A 21,224-nucleotide genomic window follows, 5' to 3' on the forward strand; every position below is an offset into this window, starting at 1 on the left:
GGGATCTACTCACACTTCTGACAAATGTTCTTTTGAATTAACTAGACTACAAATAGAAATGGAAGTAATATAATTTACATACTCTATTCTGCCATCTGACCAACTTCACTGATAGAATTGCACCTCAATAACATGTAGAATATGTCAGGATGGCCGAGTGGTCTAAGGCGCCAGACTCAAGACACATCCCCCTTCTCAGTTGCTGAGGTTTCTGGTCTCCAAATGGAGGCGTGGGTTCAAATCCCACTTCTGACAATGGGTCTTTTGAAGTGAACTGACTTGGAATCAACGTTTAGAGAGTAAATGCTATATTTTGGACACTTTTCTTTGCTTCTAACCCAACTCTAGAGATAAAACTGTCCTTTCTAGCCTCCAAATGTAGACTGGTGTTCAAATCTGACTTCTGACAAAGACTCTTTAAGAGTGAGAAGACTAGAAATATAATTGTTACTAATTATGAGACAATCAAAAATATATATGTTTGGATCCTTTATTATGCCATCTGACCAACTTCACTGTTAGAATTGCACTTCAATTATTTGATTGAATATGTCAAAAAAGGCAAAGTGCTAAAGGGCGCCAAACTCAAGAATTTTCACCCTTCTCAGTTGCTGAGTTTTCTGCTGTAACAATGGAGGTGTGGGATCTACTCACACTTCTGACAAATGCTCTTTTGAATTGACTAGACTACAAATAGAAATGGAAGTAATTATGAGACAATAAATAATATAATTTACATACTCTATTTTGCCAACTGACCAACTTCACTGATAGAATTGCACCTCAATAACATGTAGAATATGTCAGGATGGCCGAGTGGTCTAAGGCGCCAGACTCAAGACACATCCCCCTTCTCAGTTGCTGAGGTTTCTGGTCTCCAAATGGAGGCGTGGGTTCAAATCCCACTTCTGACAATGGGTCTTTTGAAGTGACTAGACTACAAATAGAAATGGAAGTAATTATGAGACAATAAATAATATAATTTACATACTCTATTTTGCCATCTGACCAACTTCACTGATAGAATTGCACCTCAATAACATGTAGAATATGTCAGGATGGCCGAGTGGTCTAAGGCGCCAGACTCAAGACACATCCCCCTTCTCAGTTGCTGAGGTTTCTGGTCTCCAAACGGAGGCGTGGGTTCAAATCCCACTTCTGACAATGGGTCTTTTGAAGTGAACTGACTTGGAATCAACGTTTAGAGAGTAAATGCTATATTTTGGACACTTTTCCTTGCTTCTAACCAACTCTAGTGATAAAACTGTCCTTTCTAGTCTCCAAATGTAGACTGGTGTTCAAATCTGACTTCTGACAAAGACTCTTTAAGAGTGAGAAGACTAGAAATATAACTGTAACTAATTATGAGACAATCAAAAATATATATGTTTGGATCCCTTATTTTGCCATCTGACCAACTTCACTGTTAGAAATGCACTTCAATTATTTGAGTGAATATGTCAAAAAGGCAGAGTGCTAAAGGGCGCCAAACTCAAGAATTTTCACCCTTCTCAGTTGCTGAGTTTTCTGCTTCCCCAATGGAGGTGTGGGATCTACTCACACTTCTGACAAATGTTCTTTTGAATTAACTAGACTACAAATAGAAATGGAAGTAATATAATTTACATACTCTATTCTGCCATCTGACCAACTTCACTGATAGAATTGCACCTCAATAACATGTAGAATATGTCAGGATGGCCGAGTGGTCTAAGGCGCCAGACTCAAGACACATCCCCCTTCTCAGTTGCTGAGGTTTCTGGTCTCCAAATGGAGGCGTGGGTTCAAATCCCACTTCTGACAATGGGTCTTTTGAAGTGAACTGACTTGGAATCAACGTTTAGAGAGTAAATGCTATATTTTGGACACTTTTCTTTGCTTCTAACCCAACTCTAGAGATAAAACTGTCCTTTCTAGCCTCCAAATGTAGACTGGTGTTCAAATCTGACTTCTGACAAAGACTCTTTAAGAGTGAGAAGACTAGAAATATAATTGTTACTAATTATGAGACAATCAAAAATATATATGTTTGGATCCTTTATTATGCCATCTGACCAACTTCACTGTTAGAATTGCACTTCAATTATTTGATTGAATATGTCAAAAAAGGCAAAGTGCTAAAGGGCGCCAAACTCAAGAATTTTCACCCTTCTCAGTTGCTGAGTTTTCTGCTGTAACAATGGAGGTGTGGGATCTACTCACACTTCTGACAAATGCTCTTTTGAATTGACTAGACTACAAATAGAAATGGAAGTAATTATGAGACAATAAATAATATAATTTACATACTCTATTTTGCCAACTGACCAACTTCACTGATAGAATTGCACCTCAATAACATGTAGAATATGTCAGGATGGCCGAGTGGTCTAAGGCGCCAGACTCAAGACACATCCCCCTTCTCAGTTGCTGAGGTTTCTGGTCTCCAAATGGAGGCGTGGGTTCAAATCCCACTTCTGACAATGGGTCTTTTGAAGTGACTAGACTACAAATAGAAATGGAAGTAATTATGAGACAATAAATAATATAATTTACATACTCTATTTTGCCATCTGACCAACTTCACTGATAGAATTGCACCTCAATAACATGTAGAATATGTCAGGATGGCCGAGTGGTCTAAGGCGCCAGACTCAAGACACATCCCCTTTCTCAGTTGCTGAGGTTTCTGGTCTCCAAACGGAGGCGTGGGTTCAAATCCCACTTCTGACAATGGGTCTTTTGAAGTGAACTGACTTGGAATCAACGTTTAGAGAGTAAATGCTATATTTTGGACACTTTTCCTTGCTTCTAACCAACTCTAGTGATAAAACTGTCCTTTCTAGTCTCCAAATGTAGACTGGTGTTCAAATCTGACTTCTGACAAAGACTCTTTAAGAGTGAGAAGACTAGAAATATAACTGTAACTAATTATGAGACAATCAAAAATATATATGTTTGGATCCCTTATTTTGCCATCTGACCAACTTCACTGTTAGAAATGCACTTCAATTATTTGAGTGAATATGTCAAAAAGGCAGAGTGCTAAAGGGCGCCAAACTCAAGAATTTTCACCCTTCTCAGTTGCTGAGTTTTCTGCTTCCCCAATGGAGGTGTGGGATCTACTCACACTTCTGACAAATGTTCTTTTGAATTAACTAGACTACAAATAGAAATGGAAGTAATATAATTTACATACTCTATTCTGCCATCTGACCAACTTCACTGATAGAATTGCACCTCAATAACATGTAGAATATGTCAGGATGGCCGAGTGGTCTAAGGCGCCAGACTTAAGACACATCCCCCTTCTCAGTTGCTGAGGTTTCTGTTCTCCAAATGGAGGCGAGGGTTCAAATCCCACTTCTGACAATGGGTCTTTTGAAGTGAACTGACTTGGAATCAACGTTTAGAGAGTAAATGCTATATTTTGGACACGTTTCCTTGCTTCTAACCAACTCTAGTGATAAAACTGTCCTTTCTAGTCTCCAAATGTAGACTGGTGTTCAAATCTGACTTCTGACAAAGACTCTTTAAGAGTGAGAAGACTAGAAATATAACTGTAACTAATTATGAGACAATCAAAAATATATATGTTTGGATCCCTTATTTTGCCATCTGACCAACTTCACTGTTAGAAATGCACTTCAATTATTTGAGTGAATATGTCAAAAAGGCAGAGTGCTAAAGGGCGCCAAACTCAAGAATTTTCACCCTTCTCAGTTGCTGAGTTTTCTGCTTCCCCAATGGAGGTGTGGGATCTACTCACACTTCTGACAAATGTTCTTTTGAATTAACTAGACTACAAATAGAAATGGAAGTAATATAATTTACATACTCTATTCTGCCATCTGACCAACTTCACTGATAGAATTGCACCTCAATAACATGTAGAATATGTCAGGATGGCCGAGTGGTCTAAGGCGCCAGACTTAAGACACATCCCCCTTCTCAGTTGCTGAGGTTTCTGTTCTCCAAATGGAGGTGAGGGTTCAAATCCCACTTCTGACAATGGGTCTTTTGAAGTGAACTGACTTGGAATCAACGTTTAGAGAGTAAATGCTATATTTTGGACACGTTTCCTTGCTTCTAACCAACTCTAGTGATAAAACTGTCCTTTCTAGTCTCCAAATGTAGACTGGTGTTCAAATCTGACTTCTGACAAAGACTCTTTAAGAGTGAGAAGACTAGAAATATAACTGTAACTAATTATGAGACAATCAAAAATATATATGTTTGGATCCCTTATTTTGCCATCTGACCAACTTCACTGTTAGAAATGCACTTCAATTATTTGAGTGAATATGTCAAAAAGGCAGAGTGCTAAAGGGCGCCAAACTCAAGAATTTTCACCCTTCTCAGTTGCTGAGTTTTCTGCTTCCCCAATGGAGGTGTGGGATCTACTCACACTTCTGACAAATGTTCTTTTGAATTAACTAGACTACAAATAGAAATGGAAGTAATATAATTTACATACTCTATTCTGCCATCTGACCAACTTCACTGATAGAATTGCACCCCAATAACATGTAGAATATGTCAGGATGGACGAGTGGTCTAAGGCGCCAGACTTAAGACACATCCCCTTCTCAGTTGCTGAGGTTTCTGTTCTCCAAATGGAGGCGAGGGTTCAAATCCCACTTCTGACAATGGGTCTTTTGAAGTGAACTGACTTGGAATCAACGTTTAGAGAGTAAATGCTATATTTTGGACACTTTTCTCTGCCTCTAACCAACTCTAGTGATAAAACTGTCCTTTCTAGCCTCCAAATGTAGACTGGTGTTCAAATCTGACTTCTGACAAAGACTCTTTAAGAGTGAGAAGACTAGAAATATAATTGTAACTAATTATGAGACAATCAAAAATATATATGTTTGGATCCTTTATTTTGCCATCTGACCAACTTCACTGTTAGAATTGCACTTCAATTATTTGAGTGAATATGTCAAAAAGGCAGAGTGCTAAAGGGTGCCAAACTCAAGAATTTTCACCCTTCTCAGTTGCTGAGTTTTCTGCTTCCCCAATGGAGGTGTGGGATCTACTCACACTTCTGACAAATGCTCTTTTGAATTGACTAGACTACAAATAGAAATGGAAGTAATATAATTTACATACTCTATTCTGCCATCTGACCAACGTCACTGATAGAATGGCACCTCAATGTAGAATATGTCAGGATGGCCGAGTGGTCTAAGGCGCCAGACTCAAGACACATCCCCTTTCTCAGTTGCTGAGGTTACTGGTCTCCAAATGGAGGCGTGGGTTCAAATCCCACTTCTGACAATGGGTCTTTTGAAGTGACTAGACTACAAATAGAAATGGAAGTAATTATGAGACAATAAATAATATAATTTACATACTCTATTTTGCCATCTGACCAACTTCACTGATAGAATTGCACCTCAATAACATGTAGTATATGTCAGGATGGCCGAGTGGTCTAAGGCGCCAGACTCAAGACACATCCCCCTTCTCAGTTGCTGAGGTTTCTGGTCTCCAAACGGAGGCGTGGGTTCAAATCCCACTTCTGACAATGGGTCTTTTGAAGTGAACTGACTTGGAATCAACGTTTAGAGAGTAAATGCTATATTTTGGACACTTTTCCTTGCTTCTAACCAACTCTAGTGATAAAACTGTCCTTTCTAGTCTCCAAATGTAGACTGGTGTTCAAATCTGACTTCTGACAAAGACTCTTTAAGAGTGAGAAGACTAGAAATATAACTGTAACTAATTATGAGACAATCAAAAATATATATGTTTGGATCCCTTATTTTGCCATCTGACCAACTTCACTGTTAGAAATGCACTTCAATTATTTGAGTGAATATGTCAAAAAGGCAGAGTGCTAAAGGGCGCCAAACTCAAGAATTTTCACCCTTCTCAGTTGCTGAGTTTTCTGCTTCCCCAATGGAGGTGTGGGATCTACTCACACTTCTGACAAATGTTCTTTTGAATTAACTAGACTACAAATAGAAATGGAAGTAATATAATTTACATACTCTATTCTGCCATCTGACCAACTTCACTGATAGAATTGCACCCCAATAACATGTAGAATATGTCAGGATGGACGAGTGGTCTAAGGCGCCAGACTTAAGACACATCCCCTTCTCAGTTGCTGAGGTTTCTGTTCTCTAAATGGAGGCGAGGGTTCAAATCCCACTTCTGACAATGGGTCTTTTGAAGTGAACTGACTTGGAATCAACGTTTAGAGAGTAAATGCTATATTTTGGACACTTTTCTCTGCCTCTAACCAACTCTAGTGATAAAACTGTCCTTTCTAGCCTCCAAATGTAGACTGGTGTTCAAATCTGACTTCTGACAAAGACTCTTTAAGAGTGAGAAGACTAGAAATATAATTGTAACTAATTATGAGACAATCAAAAATATATATGTTTGGATCCTTTATTTTGCCATCTGACCAACTTCACTGTTAGAATTGCACTTCAATTATTTGAGTGAATATGTCAAAAAGGCAGAGTGCTAAAGGGTGCCAAACTCAAGAATTTTCACCCTTCTCAGTTGCTGAGTTTTCTGCTTCCCCAATGGAGGTGTGGGATCTACTCACACTTCTGACAAATGCTCTTTTGAATTGACTAGACTACAAATAGAAATGGAAGTAATATAATTTACATACTCTATTCTGCCATCTGACCAACGTCACTGATAGAATGGCACCTCAATGTAGAATATGTCAGGATGGCCGAGTGGTCTAAGGCGCCAGACTCAAGACACATCCCCTTTCTCAGTTGCTGAGGTTTCTGGTCTCCAAATGGAGGTGTGGGTTCAAATCCCACTTCTGACAATGGGTTTTTTGAAGTGACTAGACTACAAATAGAAATGGAAGTAATTATGAGACAATAAATAATATAATTTACATACTCTATTTTGCCATCTGACCAACTTCACTGTTAGAATGGCACTTCAATTATTTGAGTGAATATGTCAAAAAGGCAAAATGCTAAAGGGCGCCAAACTCAAGAATTTTCACCCTTCTCAGTTGCTGAGTTTTCTGCTTCCACAATGGAGGTGTGGGATCTACTCACACTTCTGACAAATGCTCTTTTGAATTTGACTAGACTACAAATAGAAATGGAAGTAATATAATTTACATACTCTATTCTGCCATCTGACCAACTTCACTGATAGAATTGCACCTCAATAACATGTAGAATATGTCAGGATGGACGAGTGGTCTAAGGCGCCAGACTTAAGACACATCCCCCTTCTCAGTTGCTGAGGTTTCTGTTCTCCAAATGGAGGCGAGGGTTCAAATCCCACTTCTGACAATGGGTCTTTTGAAGTGAACTGACTTGGAATCAACGTTTAGAGAGTAAATGCTATATTTTGGACACTTTTCTCTGCCTCTAACCAACTCTAGTGATAAAACTGTCCTTTCTAGCCTCCAAATGTAGACTGGTGTTCAAATCTGACTTCTGACAAAGACTCTTTAAGAGTGAGAAGACTAGAAATATAATTGTAACTAATTATGAGACAATCAAAAATATATATGTTTGGATCCTTTATTTTGCCATCTAACCAAATTCACTGTTAGAATTGCACTTCAATTATTTGAGTGAATATGTCAAAAAGGCAGAGTGCTAAAGGGTGCCAAACTCAAGAATTTTCACCCTTCTCAGTTGCTGAGTTTTCTGCTTCCCCAATGGAGGTGTGGGATCTACTCACACTTCTGACAAATGCTCTTTTGAATTGACTAGACTACAAATAGAAATGGAAGTAATATAATTTACATACTCTATTCTGCCATCTGACCAACGTCACTGATAGAATGGCACCTCAATAACATGTAGAATATGTCAGGATGGCCCAGTGGTCTAAAGCGCCAGACTCAAGACACATCCCCCTTCTCAGTTGCTGAGATTCCTGGTCTCCAAATGGAGGCGTGGGTTCAAATCCCACTTCTGACAATGGGTCTTTTGAAGTGAACTGACTTGGAATCAACGCTTAGAGAGTAAATGCTATATTTTGGACACTTTTCTTTGCTTCTAACCAACTCTAGTGATAAAACTATCTTTTCTAGCCTCCAAATGTAGACTGGTGTTCAAATCTGACTTCTGACAAAGACTCTTCAAGAGGGAGAAGACTAGAAATATAATTGTAACTAATTATGAGACAATCAAAAATATATATGTTTGGATCATTTATTTTGCCATCTGACGAACTTCACTGTTAGAATTGCACTTCAATTATTTGAGTTAATATGTCAAAAAGGCAGAGTGCTCCAGGGTGCCAAACTCAAGAATTTTCACCCTTCTCAGTTGCTGAGTTTTCTGCTTCCCCAATGGAGGTGTGGGATCTACTCATACTTCTGACAAATGCTCTTTTGAATTGACTAGACTACAAATAGAAATGGAAGTAATATAATTAACATACTCTATCCTGCCATCTGACCAACTTCACTGATAGAATTGCACCTCAATAACATGTAGAATATGTCAAGATGGTGAGTGGTCTAAGGCGCCAGACTCAAGACACATCCCCCTTCTCAGTTGCTGAGGCTTCTGGTCTCCAAATGGAGGCGTGGGTTCAAATCCCACATCTGACAATGGGTCTTTTGAAGTGAACTGACTTGGAATCAACGTTTATAGAGTAAATGCTATATTTTGGACACTTTTCTTTGCTTCTAACCAACTCTAGTGATAAAACTGTCCTTTCTAGTCTCCAAATGTAGACTGGTGTTCAAATCTGACTTCTGACAAAGACTCTTTAAGAGTGAGAAGACTAGAAATATAATTGTAACTAATTATGAGACAATCAAAAATATTTATGTTTGGATCCTTTATTTTGCCATCTGACCAACTTCACTGTTAGAATTGCACTTCAATTATTTGAGTGAATATGTCAAAAAGGCAAAGTGCTAAAGGGCGCCAAACTCAAGAATTTTCACCCTTCTCAGTTGCTGAGTTTTCTGCTTCCCCAATGGAGGTGTGGGATCTACTCACACTTCTGACAAATGCTCTTTTGAATTGACTAGACTAAAAATAGAAATGGAAGTAATATAATTTACATACTCTATTATGCCATCTGACCAACATCACTGATAGAATTGCACCTCAATAACATGTAGAATATGTCAGGATGGCCGAGTGGTCTAAGGCGCCAGACTCAAGACACATCTACCTTCTCAGTTGCTGAGGTTTCTGGTCTCCAAATGGAGGCGTGGGTTCAAATCCCACTTCTGACAATGGGTCTTTTGAAGTGAACTGACTTTGAATCAACGTTTAGAGAGTAAATGCTATATTTTGGACACTTTTCTTTGCTTCTAACCAACTCTAGTGATAAAACTGTCCTTTCTAGTCTCCAAATGTAGACTGGTGTTCAAATCTGACTTCTGACAAAGACTCTTTAAGAGTGAGAAGACTAGAAATATAATTGTAACTAATTATGAGACAATCAAAAATATATATGTTTGGATCCTTTATTTTGCCATCTGACCAACTTCACTGTTAGAATTGCACTTCAATTATTTGAGTGAATATGTCAAAAAGGCAAAGTGCTAAAGGGCGCCAAACTCAAGAATTTTCACCCTTCTCAGTTGCTGAGTTTTCTGCTTCCCCAATGGAGGTGTGGGATCTACTCACACTTCTGACAAATGCTCTTTTGAATTGAGTAGACTACAAATAGAAATGGAAGTAATATAATTTACATACTCTATTCTGCAATCTGACCAACGTCACTGATAGAATTGCACCTCAATAACTTGCGAAATATGTCAGGATGGCCGAGTGGTCTAAGGCGCCAGACTCAAGACACATCTACCTTCTCAGTTGCTGAGGTTTCTGGTCTCCAAATGGAGGCGTGGGTTCAAATCCCACTTCTGACAATGGGTCTTTTGAAGTGAACTGACTTGGAATCAACGCTTTGAGAGTAAATGCTATATTTTGGACACTTTTCTTTGCCTCTAACCAACTCTAGTGATAAAACTGTCCTTTCTAGCCTCCAAATGTAGACTGGTGTTCAAATCTGACTTCTGACAAAGACTCTTTAAGAGTGAGAAGACTAGAAATATAATTGTAACTAATTATGAGACAATCAAAAATATATATGTTTGGATCCTTTATTTTGCCATCTGACCAACTTCACTGTTAGAATTGTACTTCAATTATTTGAGTGAATATTTCAAAAAGGCAGAGTGCTAAAGGGCGCCAAACTCAAGAATTTTCACCCTTCTCAGTTGCTGAGTTTTCTGCTTCCCCAATGGAGGTGTGGGATCTACTCACACTTCTGACAAATGCTCTTTTGAATTGAGTAGACTACAAATAGAAATGGAAGTAATATAATTTACATACTCTATTCTGCCATCTGACCAACGTCACTGATAGAATTGCACCTCAATAACTTGTGAAATATGTCAGGATGGCCGAGTGGTCTAAGGCGCCAGACTCAAGACACATCTACCTTCTCAGTTGCTGAGGTTTCTGGTCTCCAAATGGAGGCGTGGGTTCAAATCCCACTTCTGACAATGGGTCTTTTGAAGTGAACTGACTTGGAATCAACGCTTTGAGAGTAAATGCTATATTTTGGACACTTTTCTTTGCCTCTAACCAACTCTAGTGATAAAACTGTCCTTTCTAGCCTCCAAATGTAGACTGGTGTTCAAATCTGACTTCTGACAAAGACTCTTTAAGAGTGAGAAGACTAGAAATATAATTGTAACTAATTATGAGACAATCAAAAATATATATGTTTGGATCCTTTATTTTGCCATCTGACCAACTTCACTGTTAGAATTGTACTTCAATTATTTGAGTGAATATTTCAAAAAGGCAGAGTGCTAAAGGGCGCCAAACTCAAGAATTTTCACCCTTCTCAGTTGCTGAGTTTTCTGCTTCCCCAATGGAGGTGTGGGATCTACTCACACTTCTGAAAAATGCTCTTTTGAATTGACTAGACTACAAATAGAAATGGAAGTAATTATGAGACAATAAATAATATAATTTACATACTCTATTTTGCCATCTGACCAACTTCACTGATAGAATTGCACCTCAATAACATGCAGAATATGTCAGGATGGCCGAGTGGTCTAAGGCGCCAGACTCAAGACTCATCCCCCTTCTCAGTTGCTGAGGTGTCTGGTCTCCAAATGGAGGCGTGGGTTCAAATCCCACTTCTGACAATGGGTCTTTTGAAGTGAACTGACTTGGAATCAACGTTTAGAGAGTAAATGCTATATTTTGGACACTTTTCCTTGCTTCTAACCAACTCTAGTGATAAAACTGTCCTTTCTAGTCTCCAAATGTAGACTGGTGTTCAAATCTGACTTCTGACAAAGACTCTTTAAGAGTGAGAAGACTAGAAATATAATTGTAACTAATTATGAGACAATCAAAAATATATATGTTTGGATCCTTTATTATGCCATCTGACCAACTTCACTGTTAGAATTGCACTTCAATTATTTGATTGAATATGTCAAAAAGGCAAAGTGCTAAAGGGCGCCAAACTCAAGAATTTTCACCCTTCTCAGTTGCTGAGTTTTCTGCTTCCCCAATGGAGGTGTGGGATCTACTCACACTTCTGACAAATGCTCTTTTGAATTAACTAGACTACAAATAGAAATGGAAGTAATATAATTTACATACTCTGCCATCTGACCAACTTCACTGATAGAATTGCACCTCAATAACATGTAGAATATGTCAGGATGGCCGAGTGGTCTAAGGCGCCAGACTCAAGACACATCCCCCTTCTCAGTTGCTGAGGTTTCTGGTCTCCAAATGGAGGCGTGGGTTCAAATCCCACTTCTGACAATGGGTCTTTTGAAGTGAACTGACTTGGAATCAACGTTTAGAGAGTAAATGCTATATTTTGGACACTTTTCTTTGCTTCTAACCAACTCTAGTGATAAAACTGTCCTTTATAGCCTCCAAATGTAGACTGGTGTTTAAATCTTACTTCTGACAAATACTCTTTAAGAGTGAGAAGACTAGAAATATAATTGTAACTAATTATGAGACAATCAAAAATATATATGTTTGGATCCTTTATTTTGCCATCTGACCAACTTCACTGTTAGAATTGCACTTCAATTATTTGAGTGAATATGTCAAAAAGGCAGAGTGCTAAAGGGCGCCAAACTCAAGAATTTTCACCCTTCTCAGTTGCTGAGTTTTCTGCTTCCCCAATGGAGGTGTGGGATCTACTCACACTTCTGACAAATGCTCTTTTGAATTGACTAGACTACAAATAGAAATGGAAGTAATTATGAGACAATAAATAATATAATTTACATACTCTATTTTGCCATCTGACCAACTTCACTGATAGAATTGCACCTCAATAACATGTAGAATATGTCAGGATGGCCGAGTGGTCTAAGGCGCCAGACACAAGACACATCCCCCTTCTCAGTTGCTGAGGTTTCCGGTCTCCAAATGGAGGTGTGGGTTCAAATCCCACTTCTGACAATGGGTCTTTTGAAGTGAACTGACTTGGAATCAACGTTTAGAGAGTAAATGCTATATTTTGGACACTTTTGTTTGCTTCTAACCAACTCTAGTGATAAAACTGTCCTTTCTAGCCTCCAAATGTAGACTGGTGTTTAAATCTTACTTCTGACAAAGACTCTTTAAGAGTGAGAAGACTAGAAATATAATTGTAACTAATTATGAGACAATCAAAAATATATATGTTTGGATCCTTTATTTTGCCATCTGACCAACTTCACTGTTAGAATTGCACTTCAATTATTTGAGTAAATATGTCAAAAAGGCAGAGTGCTAAAGGGCGCCAAACTCAAGAATTTTCACCCTTCTCAGTTGCTGAGTTTTCTGCTTCCCCAATGGAGGTGTGGGATCTACTCACACTTCTGACAAATGCTCTTTTGAATTGACTAGACTACAAATAGAAATGGAAGTAATTATGAGACAATAAATAATATAATTTACATACTCTATTTTGCCATCTGACCAACTTCACTGATAGAATTGCACCTCAATAACATGTAGAATATGTCAGGATGGCCGAGTGGTCTAAGGCGCCAGACTCAAGACACATCCCCCTTCTCAGTTGCTGAGGTTTCTGGTCTCCAAATGGAGGCGTGGGTTCAAATCCCACTTCTGACAATGGGTCTTTTGAAGTGAACTGACTTGGAATCAACGTTTAGAGAGTAAATGCTATATTTTGGACACTTTTCCTTGCTTCTAACCCAACTCTAGTGATAAAACTGTCCTTTCTAGCCTCCAAATGTAGACTGGTGTTCAAATCTGACTTCTGACAAAGACTCTTTAAGAGTGAGAAGACTAGAAATATAATTGTTACTAATTATGAGACAATCAAAAATATATATGTTTGGATCCTTTATTATGCCATCTGACCAACTTCACTGTTAGAATTGCACTTCAATTATTTGATTGAATATGTCAAAAAGGCAAAGTGCTAAAGGGCGCCAAACTCAAGAATTTTCACCCTTCTCAGTTGCTGAGTTTTCTGCTGTAACAATGGAGGTGTGGGATCTACTCACACTTCTGACAAATGCTCTTTTGATTTGACTAGACTACAAATAGAAATGGAAGTAATATAATTTACATACTCTATTCTGCCATCTGACCAACTTCACTGATAGAATTGCACCTCAATAACTTGTAAAATATGTCAGGATGGCCGAGTGGTCTAAGGCGCCAGACTCAAGACACATCCCCCTTCTCAGTTGCTGAGGTTTCTGGTCTCCAAATGGAGGCGTGGGTTCAAATCCCACTTCTGACAATGGGTCTTTTGAAGTGAACTGACTTGGAATCAACGTTTAGAGAGTAAATGCTATATTTTGGACACTTTTGTTTGCTTCTAACCAACTCTAGTGATAAAACTGTCCTTTCTAGCCTCCAAATGTAGACTGGTGTTTAAATCTGACTTCTGACAAAGACTCTTTAAGAGTGAGAAGACTAGAAATATAATTGTAACTAATTATGAGACAATCAAAAATATATATGTTTGGATCCTTTATTTTGCCATCTGACCAACTTCACTGTTAGAATTGCACTTCAATTATTTGAGTGAATATGTCAAAAAGGCAGAGTGCTAAAGGGCGCCAAACTCAAGAATTTTCACCCTTCTCAGTTGGTGAGTTTTCTGCTTCCCCAATGGAGGTGTGGGATCTACTCACACTTCTGACAAATGCTCTTTTGAATTGACTAGACTACAAATAGAAATGGAAGTAATTATGAGACAATAAATAATATAATTTACATACTCTATTTTGCCAACTGACCAACTTCACTGATAGAATTGCACCTCAATAACATGTAGAATATGTCAGGATGGCCGAGTGGTCTAAGGCGCCAGACTCAAGACACATCCCCCTTCTCAGTTGCTGAGGTTTCTGGTCTCCAAATGGAGGCGTGGGTTCAAATCCCACTTCTGACAATGTCTTTTGAAGTGACTAGACTACAAATAGAAATGGAAGTAATATAATTTACATACTCTATTCTGCCATCTGACCAACTTCACTGATAGAATTGCACCTCAATAACATGTAGAATATGTCAGGATGGCCGAGTGGTCTAAGGCGCCAGGCTTAAGACACATCCCCCTTCTCAGTTGCTGAGGTTTCTGTTCTCCAAATGGAGGCGAGGGTTCAAATCCCACTTCTGACAATGGGTCTTTTGAAGTGAACTGACATGGAATCAACGTTTAGAGAGTAAATGGTATATTTTGGACACGTTTCCTTGCTTCTAACCAACTCTAGTGATAAAACTGTCCTTTCTAGTCTCCAAATGTAGACTGGTGTTCAAATCTGACTTCTGACAAAGACTCTTTAAGAGTGAGAAGACTAGAAATATAATTGTAACTAATTATGAGACAATCAAAAATATATATGTTTGGATCCCTTATTTTGCCATCTGACCAACTTAACTGTTAGAATTGCACTTTAATTATTTGAGTGAATATGTCAAAAAGGCAGAGTGCTAAAGGGTGCCAAACTCAAGAATTTTCACCCTTCTCTGTTGCTGAGTTTTCTGCTTCCCCAATGGAGGTGTGGGATCTACTCACACTTCTGACAAATGCTCTTTTGAATTGACTAGACTACAAATAGAAATGGAAGTAATTATGAGACAATAAATAATATAATTTACATACTCTATTTTGCCATCTGACCAACTTCACTGATAGAATTGCACCTCAATAACATGTAGAATATGTCAGGATGGCCGAGTGGTCTAAGGCGCCAGACTTAAGACACATCCCCCTTCTCAGTTGCTGAGGTTTCTGTTCTCCAAATGGAGGCGAGGGTTCAAATCCCACTTCTGACAATGGGTCTTTTGAAGTGAACTGACTTGGAATCAACGTTTAGAGAGTAAATGCTATATTTTGGACACGTTTCCTTGCTTCTAACCAACTCTAGTGATAAAACTGTCCTTTCTAGTCTCCAAATGTAGACTGGTGTTCAAATCTGACTTCTGACAAAGACTCTTTAAGAGTGAGAAGACTAGAAATATAACTGTAACTAATTATGAGACAATCAAAAATATATATGTTTGGATCCCTTATTTTGCCATCTGACCAACTTCACTGTTAGAAATGCACTTCAATTATTTGAGTGAATATGTCAAAAAGGCAGAGTGCTAAAGGGCGCCAAACTCAAGAATTTTCACCCTTCTCAGTTGCTGAGTTTTCTGCTTCCCCAATGGAGGTGTGGGATCTACTCACACTTCTGACAAATGTTCTTTTGAATTAACTAGACTACAAATAGAAATGGAAGTAATATAATTTACATACTCTATTCTGCCATCTGACCAACTTCACTGATAGAATTGCACCCCAATAACATGTAGAATATGTCAGGATGGACGAGTGGTCTAAGGCGCCAGACTTAAGACACATCCCCTTCTCAGTTGCTGAGGTTTCTGTTCTCCAAATGGAGGCGAGGGTTCAAATCCCACTTCTGACAATGGGTCTTTTGAAGTGAACTGACTTGGAATCAACGTTTAGAGAGTAAATGCTATATTTTGGACACTTTTCTCTGCCTCTAACCAACTCTAGTGATAAAACTGTCCTTTCTAGCCTCCAAATGTAGACTGGTGTTCAAATCTGACTTCTGACAAAGACTCTTTAAGAGTGAGAAGACTAGAAATATAATTGTAACTAATTATGAGACAATCAAAAATATATATGTTTGGATCCTTTATTTTGCCATCTGACCAACTTCACTGTTAGAATTGCACTTCAATTATTTGAGTGAATATGTCAAAAAGGCAGAGTGCTAAAGGGTGCCAAACTCAAGAATTTTCACCCTTCTCAGTTGCTGAGTTTTCTGCTTCCCCAATGGAGGTGTGGGATCTACTCACACTTCTGACAAATGCTCTTTTGAATTGACTAGACTACAAATAGAAATGGAAGTAATATAATTTACATACTCTATTCTGCCATCTGACCAACGTCACTGATAGAATGGCACCTCAATGTAGAATATGTCAGGATGGCCGAGTGGTCTAAGGCGCCAGACTCAAGACACATCCCCTTTCTCAGTTGCTGAGGTTACTGGTCTCCAAATGGAGGCGTGGGTTCAAATCCCACTTCTGACAATGGGTCTTTTGAAGTGACTAGACTACAAATAGAAATGGAAGTAATTATGAGACAATAAATAATATAATTTACATACTCTATTTTGCCATCTGACCAACTTCACTGATAGAATTGCACCTCAATAACATGTAGAATATGTCAGGATGGCCGAGTGGTCTAAGGCGCCAGACTCAAGACACATCCCCCTTCTCAGTTGCTGGGGTTTCTGGTCTCCAAACGGAGGCGTGGGTTCAAATCCCACTTCTGACAATGGGTCTTTTGAAGTGAACTGACTTGGAATCAACGTTTAGAGAGTAAATGCTATATTTTGGACACTTTTCCTTGCTTCTAACCAACTCTAGTGATAAAACTGTCCTTTCTAGTCTCCAAATGTAGACTGGTGTTCAAATCTGACTTCTGACAAAGACTCTTTAAGAGTGAGAAGACTAGAAATATAACTGTAACTAATTATGAGACAATCAAAAATATATATGTTTGGATCCCTTATTTTGCCATCTGACCAACTTCACTGTTAGAAATGCACTTCAATTATTTGAGTGAATATGTCAAAAAGGCAGAGTGCTAAAGGGCGCCAAACTCAAGAATTTTCACCCTTCTCAGTTGCTGAGTTTTCTGCTTCCCCAATGGAGGTGTGGGATCTACTCACACTTCTGACAAATGTTCTTTTGAATTAACTAGACTACAAATAGAAATGGAAGTAATATAATTTACATACTCTATTCTGCCATCTGACCAACTTCACTGATACAATTGCACCCCAATAACATGTAGAATATGTCAGGATGGACGAGTGGTCTAAGGCGCCAGACTTAAGACACATCCCCTTCTCAGTTGCTGAGGTTTCTGTTCTCCAAATGGAGGCGAGGGTTCAAATCCCACTTCTGACAATGGGTCTTTTGAAGTGAACTGACTTGGAATCAACGTTTAGAGAGTAAATGCTATATTTTGGACACTTTTCTCTGCCTCTAACCAACTCTAGTGATAAAACTGTCCTTTCTAGCCTCCAAATGTAGACTGGTGTTCAAATCTGACTTCTGACAAAGACTCTTTAAGAGTGAGAAGACTAGAAATATAATTGTAACTAATTATGAGACAATCAAAAATATATATGTTTGGATCCTTTATTTTGCCATCTGACCAACTTCACTGTTAGAATTGCACTTCAATTATTTGAGTGAATATGTCAAAAAGGCAGAGTGCTAAAGGGTGCCAAACTCAAGAATTTTCACCCTTCTCAGTTGCTGAGTTTTCTGCTTCCCCAATGGAGGTGTGGGATCTACTCACACTTCTGACAAATGCTCTTTTGAATTGACTAGACTACAAATAGAAATGGAAGTAATATAATTTACATACTCTATTCTGCCATCTGACCAACGTCACTGATAGAATGGCACCTCAATGTAGAATATGTCAGGATGGCCGAGTGGTCTAAGGCGCCAGACTCAAGACACATCCCCTTTCTCAGTTGCTGAGGTTTCTGGTCTCCAAATGGAGGTGTGGGTTCAAATCCCACTTCTGACAATGGGTTTTTTGAAGTGACTAGACTACAAATAGAAATGGAAGTAATTATGAGACAATAAATAATATAATTTACATACTCTATTTTGCCATCTGACCAACTTCACTGTTAGAATGGCACTTCAATTATTTGAGTGAATATGTCAAAAAGGCAAAATGCTAAAGGGCGCCAAACTCAAGAATTTTCACCCTTCTCAGTTGCTGAGTTTTCTGCTTCCACAATGGAGGTGTGGGATCTACTCACACTTCTGACAAATGCTCTTTTGAATTGACTAGACTACAAATAGAAATGGAAGTAATATAATTTACATACTCTATTCTGCCATCTGACCAACTTCACTGATAGAATTGCACCTCAATAACATGTAGAATATGTCAGGATGGACGAGTGGTCTAAGGCGCCAGACTTAAGACACATCCCCCTTCTCAGTTGCTGAGGTTTCTGTTCTCCAAATGGAGGCGAGGGTTCAAATCCCACTTCTGACAATGGGTCTTTTGAAGTGAACTGACTTGGAATCAACGTTTAGAGAGTAAATGCTATATTTTGGACACTTTTCTCTGCCTCTAACCAACTCTAGTGATAAAACTGTCCTTTCTAGCCTCCAAATGTAGACTGGTGTTCAAATCTGACTTCTGACAAAGACTCTTTAAGAGTGAGAAGACTAGAAATATAATTGTAACTAATTATGAGACAATCAAAAATATATATGTTTGGATCCTTTATTTTGCTATCTGACCAACTTCACTGTTAGAATTGCACTTCAATTATTTGAGTGAATATGTCAAAAAGGCAGAGTGCTAAAGGGCGCCAAACTCAAGAATTTTCACCCTTCTCAGTTGCTGAGTTTTCTGCTTCCCCAATGGAGGTGTGGGATCTACTCACACTTCTGACAAATGCTCTTTTGAATTGACTAGACTACAAATAGAAATGGAAGTAATTATGAGACAATAAATAATATAATTTACATACTCTATTTTGCCATCTGACCAACTTCACTGATAGAATTGCACCTCAATAACATGTAGAATATGTCAGGATGGCCGAGTGGTCTAAGGCGCCAGACACAAGACACATCCCCCTTCTCAGTTGCTGAGGTTTCCGGTCTCCAAATGGAGGTGTGGGTTCAAATCCCACTTCTGACAATGGGTCTTTTGAAGTGAACTGACTTGGAATCAACGTTTAGAGAGTAAATGCTATATTTTGGACACTTTTGTTTGCTTCTAACCAACTCTAGTGATAAAACTGTCCTTTCTAGCCTCCAAATGTAGACTGGTGTTTAAATCTTACTTCTGACAAAGACTCTTTAAGAGTGAGAAGACTAGAAATATAATTGTAACTAATTATGAGACAATCAAAAATATATATGTTTGGATCCTTTATTTTGCCATCTGACCAACTTCACTGTTAGAATTGCACTTCAATTATTTGAGTGAATATGTCAAAAAGGCAGAGTGCTAAAGGGCGCCAAACTCAAGAATTTTCACCCTTCTCAGTTGCTGAGTTTTCTGCTTCCCCAATGGAGGTGTGGGATCTACTCACACTTCTGACAAATGCTCTTTTGAATTGACTAGACTACAAATAGAAATGGAAGTAATTATGAGACAATAAATAATATAATTTACATACTCTATTTTGCCATCTGACCAACTTCACTGATAGAATTGCACCTCAATAACATGTAGAATATGTCAGGATGGCCGAGTGGTCTAAGGCGCCAGACTCAAGACACATCCCCCTTCTCAGTTGCTGAGGTTTCTGGTCTCCAAATGGAGGCGTGGGTTCAAATCCCACTTCTGACAATGGGTCTTTTGAAGTGAACTGACTTGGAATCAACGTTTAGAGAGTAAATGCTATATTTTGGACACTTTTCTTTGCTTCTAACCCAACTCTAGTGATAAAACTGTCCTTTCTAGCCTCCAAATGTAGACTGGTGTTCAAATCTGACTTCTGACAAAGACTCTTTAAGAGTGAGAAGACTAGAAATATAATTGTTACTAATTATGAGACAATCAAAAATATATATGTTTGGATCCTTTATTATGCCATCTGACCAACTTCACTGTTAGAATTGCACTTCAATTATTTGATTGAATATGTCAAAAAGGCAAAGTGCTAAAGGGCGCCAAACTCAAGAATTTTCACCCTTCTCAGTTGCTGAGTTTTCTGCTGTAACAATGGAGGTGTGGGATCTACTCACACTTCTGACAAATGCTCTTTTGATTTGACTAGACTACAAATAGAAATGGAAGTAATATAATTTACATACTCTATTCTGCCATCTGACCAACTTCACTGATAGAATTGCACCTCAATAACTTGTAAAATATGTCAGGATGGCCGAGTGGTCTAAGGCGCCAGACTCAAGACACATCCCCCTTCTCAGTTGCTGAGGTTTCTGGTCTCCAAATGGAGGCGTGGGTTCAAATCCCACTTCTGACAATGGGTCTTTTGAAGTGAACTGACTTGGAATCAACGTTTAGAGAGTAAATGCTATATTTTGGACACTTTTGTTTGCTTCTAACCAACTCTAGTGATAAAACTGTCCTTTCTAGCCTCCAAATGTAGACTGGTGTTTAAATCTGACTTCTGACAAAGACTCTTTAAGAGTGAGAAGACTAGAAATATAATTGTAACTAATTATGAGACAATCAAAAATATATATGTTTGGATCCTTTATTTTGCCATCTGACCAACTTCACTGTTAGAATTGCACTTCAATTATTTGAGTGAATATGTCAAAAAGGCAGAGTGCTAAAGGGCGCCAAACTCAAGAATTTTCACCCTTCTCAGTTGGTGAGTTTTCTGCTTCCCCAATGGAGGTGTGGGATCTACTCACACTTCTGACAAATGCTCTTTTGAATTGACTAGACTACAAATAGAAATGGAAGTAATTATGAGACAATAAATAATATAATTTACATACTCTATTTTGCCAACTGACCAACTTCACTGATAGAATTGCACCTCAATAACATGTAGAATATGTCAGGATGGCCGAGTGGTCTAAGGCGCCAGACTCAAGACACATCCCCCTTCTCAGTTGCTGAGGTTTCTGGTCTCCAAATGGAGGCGTGGGTTCAAATCCCACTTCTGACAATGGGTCTTTTGAAGTGAACTGACTTGGAATCAACGTTTAGAGAGTAAATGCTATATTTTGGACACTTTTCTTTGCTTCTAACCC

General features: G+C 38.5%; 28 non-coding genes across 28 annotated transcripts; all 28 read left to right on the plus strand.

Moving 5' to 3' along the window:
- Positions 1-143: 143 nt before the first annotated feature.
- trnal-caa (transfer RNA leucine (anticodon CAA)) lies at positions 144-255 on the plus strand. Its single transcript has 2 exons — positions 144-181; positions 210-255. It is a non-coding gene; the product is annotated as a tRNA-Leu (tRNA).
- Positions 256-802: 547 nt separating this feature from the next.
- trnal-caa (transfer RNA leucine (anticodon CAA)) lies at positions 803-914 on the plus strand. The gene is made up of 2 exons: positions 803-840; positions 869-914. It is a non-coding gene; the product is annotated as a tRNA-Leu (tRNA).
- A 138-nt stretch (positions 915-1,052) lies between these two features.
- trnal-caa (transfer RNA leucine (anticodon CAA)) lies at positions 1,053-1,164 on the plus strand. The gene is made up of 2 exons: positions 1,053-1,090; positions 1,119-1,164. It is a non-coding gene; the product is annotated as a tRNA-Leu (tRNA).
- A 527-nt stretch (positions 1,165-1,691) lies between these two features.
- On the plus strand, positions 1,692-1,803 carry trnal-caa (transfer RNA leucine (anticodon CAA)). The gene is made up of 2 exons: positions 1,692-1,729; positions 1,758-1,803. It is a non-coding gene; the product is annotated as a tRNA-Leu (tRNA).
- A 547-nt stretch (positions 1,804-2,350) lies between these two features.
- On the plus strand, positions 2,351-2,462 carry trnal-caa (transfer RNA leucine (anticodon CAA)). Its single transcript has 2 exons — positions 2,351-2,388; positions 2,417-2,462. It is a non-coding gene; the product is annotated as a tRNA-Leu (tRNA).
- A 138-nt stretch (positions 2,463-2,600) lies between these two features.
- Positions 2,601-2,712, plus strand: trnal-caa (transfer RNA leucine (anticodon CAA)). Its single transcript has 2 exons — positions 2,601-2,638; positions 2,667-2,712. It is a non-coding gene; the product is annotated as a tRNA-Leu (tRNA).
- A 527-nt stretch (positions 2,713-3,239) lies between these two features.
- On the plus strand, positions 3,240-3,351 carry trnal-uaa (transfer RNA leucine (anticodon UAA)). Its single transcript has 2 exons — positions 3,240-3,277; positions 3,306-3,351. It is a non-coding gene; the product is annotated as a tRNA-Leu (tRNA).
- A 1,799-nt stretch (positions 3,352-5,150) lies between these two features.
- trnal-caa (transfer RNA leucine (anticodon CAA)) lies at positions 5,151-5,262 on the plus strand. Its single transcript has 2 exons — positions 5,151-5,188; positions 5,216-5,262. It is a non-coding gene; the product is annotated as a tRNA-Leu (tRNA).
- Positions 5,263-5,400: 138 nt separating this feature from the next.
- Positions 5,401-5,512, plus strand: trnal-caa (transfer RNA leucine (anticodon CAA)). The gene is made up of 2 exons: positions 5,401-5,438; positions 5,467-5,512. It is a non-coding gene; the product is annotated as a tRNA-Leu (tRNA).
- A 1,160-nt stretch (positions 5,513-6,672) lies between these two features.
- On the plus strand, positions 6,673-6,784 carry trnal-caa (transfer RNA leucine (anticodon CAA)). Its single transcript has 2 exons — positions 6,673-6,710; positions 6,739-6,784. It is a non-coding gene; the product is annotated as a tRNA-Leu (tRNA).
- A 1,011-nt stretch (positions 6,785-7,795) lies between these two features.
- Positions 7,796-7,907, plus strand: trnal-caa (transfer RNA leucine (anticodon CAA)). Its single transcript has 2 exons — positions 7,796-7,833; positions 7,862-7,907. It is a non-coding gene; the product is annotated as a tRNA-Leu (tRNA).
- A 1,165-nt stretch (positions 7,908-9,072) lies between these two features.
- Positions 9,073-9,184, plus strand: trnal-caa (transfer RNA leucine (anticodon CAA)). Its single transcript has 2 exons — positions 9,073-9,110; positions 9,139-9,184. It is a non-coding gene; the product is annotated as a tRNA-Leu (tRNA).
- Positions 9,185-9,711: 527 nt separating this feature from the next.
- trnal-caa (transfer RNA leucine (anticodon CAA)) lies at positions 9,712-9,823 on the plus strand. Its single transcript has 2 exons — positions 9,712-9,749; positions 9,778-9,823. It is a non-coding gene; the product is annotated as a tRNA-Leu (tRNA).
- A 527-nt stretch (positions 9,824-10,350) lies between these two features.
- Positions 10,351-10,462, plus strand: trnal-caa (transfer RNA leucine (anticodon CAA)). The gene is made up of 2 exons: positions 10,351-10,388; positions 10,417-10,462. It is a non-coding gene; the product is annotated as a tRNA-Leu (tRNA).
- Positions 10,463-11,007: 545 nt separating this feature from the next.
- On the plus strand, positions 11,008-11,119 carry trnal-caa (transfer RNA leucine (anticodon CAA)). The gene is made up of 2 exons: positions 11,008-11,045; positions 11,074-11,119. It is a non-coding gene; the product is annotated as a tRNA-Leu (tRNA).
- Positions 11,120-11,641: 522 nt separating this feature from the next.
- trnal-caa (transfer RNA leucine (anticodon CAA)) lies at positions 11,642-11,753 on the plus strand. Its single transcript has 2 exons — positions 11,642-11,679; positions 11,708-11,753. It is a non-coding gene; the product is annotated as a tRNA-Leu (tRNA).
- A 545-nt stretch (positions 11,754-12,298) lies between these two features.
- Positions 12,299-12,410, plus strand: trnal-caa (transfer RNA leucine (anticodon CAA)). The gene is made up of 2 exons: positions 12,299-12,336; positions 12,365-12,410. It is a non-coding gene; the product is annotated as a tRNA-Leu (tRNA).
- A 545-nt stretch (positions 12,411-12,955) lies between these two features.
- On the plus strand, positions 12,956-13,067 carry trnal-caa (transfer RNA leucine (anticodon CAA)). Its single transcript has 2 exons — positions 12,956-12,993; positions 13,022-13,067. It is a non-coding gene; the product is annotated as a tRNA-Leu (tRNA).
- Positions 13,068-13,595: 528 nt separating this feature from the next.
- On the plus strand, positions 13,596-13,707 carry trnal-caa (transfer RNA leucine (anticodon CAA)). Its single transcript has 2 exons — positions 13,596-13,633; positions 13,662-13,707. It is a non-coding gene; the product is annotated as a tRNA-Leu (tRNA).
- Positions 13,708-14,252: 545 nt separating this feature from the next.
- trnal-caa (transfer RNA leucine (anticodon CAA)) lies at positions 14,253-14,364 on the plus strand. Its single transcript has 2 exons — positions 14,253-14,290; positions 14,319-14,364. It is a non-coding gene; the product is annotated as a tRNA-Leu (tRNA).
- Positions 14,365-15,139: 775 nt separating this feature from the next.
- On the plus strand, positions 15,140-15,251 carry trnal-uaa (transfer RNA leucine (anticodon UAA)). The gene is made up of 2 exons: positions 15,140-15,177; positions 15,206-15,251. It is a non-coding gene; the product is annotated as a tRNA-Leu (tRNA).
- A 1,160-nt stretch (positions 15,252-16,411) lies between these two features.
- Positions 16,412-16,523, plus strand: trnal-caa (transfer RNA leucine (anticodon CAA)). The gene is made up of 2 exons: positions 16,412-16,449; positions 16,477-16,523. It is a non-coding gene; the product is annotated as a tRNA-Leu (tRNA).
- Positions 16,524-16,661: 138 nt separating this feature from the next.
- trnal-caa (transfer RNA leucine (anticodon CAA)) lies at positions 16,662-16,773 on the plus strand. Its single transcript has 2 exons — positions 16,662-16,699; positions 16,728-16,773. It is a non-coding gene; the product is annotated as a tRNA-Leu (tRNA).
- Positions 16,774-17,933: 1,160 nt separating this feature from the next.
- trnal-caa (transfer RNA leucine (anticodon CAA)) lies at positions 17,934-18,045 on the plus strand. The gene is made up of 2 exons: positions 17,934-17,971; positions 18,000-18,045. It is a non-coding gene; the product is annotated as a tRNA-Leu (tRNA).
- A 1,028-nt stretch (positions 18,046-19,073) lies between these two features.
- trnal-caa (transfer RNA leucine (anticodon CAA)) lies at positions 19,074-19,185 on the plus strand. The gene is made up of 2 exons: positions 19,074-19,111; positions 19,140-19,185. It is a non-coding gene; the product is annotated as a tRNA-Leu (tRNA).
- Positions 19,186-19,730: 545 nt separating this feature from the next.
- trnal-caa (transfer RNA leucine (anticodon CAA)) lies at positions 19,731-19,842 on the plus strand. The gene is made up of 2 exons: positions 19,731-19,768; positions 19,797-19,842. It is a non-coding gene; the product is annotated as a tRNA-Leu (tRNA).
- Positions 19,843-20,370: 528 nt separating this feature from the next.
- trnal-caa (transfer RNA leucine (anticodon CAA)) lies at positions 20,371-20,482 on the plus strand. Its single transcript has 2 exons — positions 20,371-20,408; positions 20,437-20,482. It is a non-coding gene; the product is annotated as a tRNA-Leu (tRNA).
- Positions 20,483-21,027: 545 nt separating this feature from the next.
- On the plus strand, positions 21,028-21,139 carry trnal-caa (transfer RNA leucine (anticodon CAA)). Its single transcript has 2 exons — positions 21,028-21,065; positions 21,094-21,139. It is a non-coding gene; the product is annotated as a tRNA-Leu (tRNA).
- The last annotated feature ends 85 nt before the right edge of the window (positions 21,140-21,224 follow it).

This window comes from Carassius carassius, chromosome 18 (assembly GCF_963082965.1).
Source record: "Carassius carassius chromosome 18, fCarCar2.1, whole genome shotgun sequence".
In the NCBI taxonomy this organism is placed as follows: domain Eukaryota; kingdom Metazoa; phylum Chordata; class Actinopteri; order Cypriniformes; family Cyprinidae; genus Carassius; species Carassius carassius.